General features: G+C 43.4%; 1 pseudogene; it reads left to right on the top strand.

Annotated features, from left to right (window-relative positions):
• The first annotated feature begins 226 nt into the window (after positions 1-226).
• Positions 227-1,499, top strand: LOC136121939 (protein BEX2-like; annotated as a pseudogene).
• The last annotated feature ends 736 nt before the right edge of the window (positions 1,500-2,235 follow it).

The following is a 2,235-nucleotide window of genomic DNA, read 5'->3' as shown; positions in this document are numbered from 1 at the left end:
GCAGCTTGGCCCGTGAGCCATGGCCGCTGAGCCTGTGCGTCCGGAGCCTGTGCTCCGCAACAGGAGAGGCCACAACAGTGAGAGGTCCGCGTACCGCAAAAAAAAAAAAAAAAAAAAAGATAAATACAAGGCATCAACGTATTAAAGAGGCAAAGATAAAATGCTACGGGAGTTCAGAATAAGGAGTACTACTGCCACCTGAGTTGAGAGCAGAGAAAGGGGTAACATGGAAAACTTCACAGGGAAGATGGAATTGGAGATAGAAGGTACAGAATTTGAACTTCAAGCACAGGATAAGTCATGCCCTGCAAAGTGAAGGAAGGTGAACAAAGTAGCAAAGACATGGGGAGGTCATGGGTGGGAAGAACATTAATTCAGCCTCACTGGCACAAAGGATAAATCAAGAGATATAGTGAGAAATGGGGTCAGAGGGGTAAATTGAGGCTGGATATGGAGGGTCTCAAGTGCTACACAGAAGCATCTTATTTTATATCATACACCCAACTGACAGGAACAGGAGGATGCTGAAAAAAATGGACAGGTGTGCAATTTTACAGTAAGTGAGGCCCAAATGAAAATATCAGTATCAACTTTGACTTCAATGTCACAAAGAAGCAAAACCTTTCCACACATTTTGAAAAAATCATTACCATAAAGAACAAGTGACTTAGCCTGCCTGAAGTGGGATCACGGTAAAGAATTTTGCATTTCATTTAGCTTTATAAATACATATTTCTCCACTTGCTTTTAATCTGGGGGAAAAAAGTTCTGCAATATCCTTCTCCATGAAAATGATAAGATTTTCACACCTGGTGTCTATCTGTAATGAATACAACATATTCAAAACTTCGCTTAGCTTGGAGTGGGAGATTTAAGTCCTGGATTGTATCAATATCGAAGCTCCAAGCTGCACGTGATAGGAAACGTCAACTCAACTAGCTTAAAAAATAAACAAGGGGCCGGGAAGGGGCCAACCGCCTGGCGGCAGCACCCCGCTGCCCCAACCCCAAGCTTCTGCAGGTCTGTAGGTTTCAGTGAAGCAGCGAGAGAATCGGGAGGAGAAGACAGCAAGGACAGCCCAGAAGCAATGGTGTCGCAAGAGGAACAAGCAGTAAAAAAAATCTCAGCATGGAAAATGCCAACCAGGAGAATGAAAAAAAGGATGAAAAGGAACAAGATGCTAATAAAAGAGAGCCTTTGGTCCTCCCTTTGGAAGCTGGTGAATATCGTGTACCTGGAGGAAAGTTCCATGTTAGGCATAGAACTTTCCTAGGCAGTTCCTACGCAGTTGCATGTTAGGCAGCCCATCCTGCACTATATACGGGACACGACTCAGAGGCTTGGAGAACCACAGGCAAGGATGAGAGAAGAGAATATGGAAAGGATTGGCGAGGAGGTGAGGGAGCTGATGGAAAAGCTGAGGGAAAAGCAGTCTGTGGGCAGTTAGCACGGACCTCCCTCACCATGACCATCGTGATGAGTTTTGCCTTATGCCTTGAATCCTGATGTTTTACCCTGAAGTTAATAGGGAGACACACCTGCTTCCTTAACTTATATGTTTGTGACGTACCTTTGTTGTAAACCTTTTGGTGTTACTTGTTTCTTGCGGGTCTCCTATTTCCAGCTTCTAATTGAATATTGTGTTTTTGACCCAATCTGTAAGTTTCTGTCAGCAGGAGAGTTTTACTTATCGCATGGAGAGATGTTCATTATATACTGTGAAGTTAATAAAGCAGTTTTAAAAAAAAAAGTAGGGGCTTCCCTGGTGGCACAGTGGTTGGGAGTCCGCCTGCCGATGCAGGGGACACAGGTTCGTGCCCCGGTCCGGGAGGATCCCACAGGCTGCGGAGCGGCTGGGCCGCTGAGCCTGCGTGTCCGGAGCCTGTGCTCCGCAGCGGGAGAGGCCGCAGCAGTGAGAGGCCCGCGTACCGCAAAAAAAAAAAAAAAGTAAATAAATAAATAAGACCAACAAGGACCTACTGTATAACACAGGGAACTATATTCAATATTTTGTAAGAATCTATAAGGGTAAAAGAATATGAAAAAGAATATATATATATATCTGAATCACTGTGCTGTACACCTGAAACTAACACAATATTATAAATCAACTATACTGCAATTTAAAATATTAAACTAAATTTTTAAAATAAAGATGAGTTGGCTGCACACTGAAAAACCAGAAACAAATGAAGAAAATAATCACTCTTAAGCCAAAAAGCCATTGGTTAACGA

This window comes from Phocoena phocoena, chromosome 4 (assembly GCF_963924675.1).
Source record: "Phocoena phocoena chromosome 4, mPhoPho1.1, whole genome shotgun sequence".
NCBI lineage: Eukaryota > Metazoa > Chordata > Mammalia > Artiodactyla > Phocoenidae > Phocoena > Phocoena phocoena.
The sequence above is the reverse complement of the archived record's forward strand: the minus strand, read 5'-3'. Positions and strand labels throughout refer to the sequence as shown.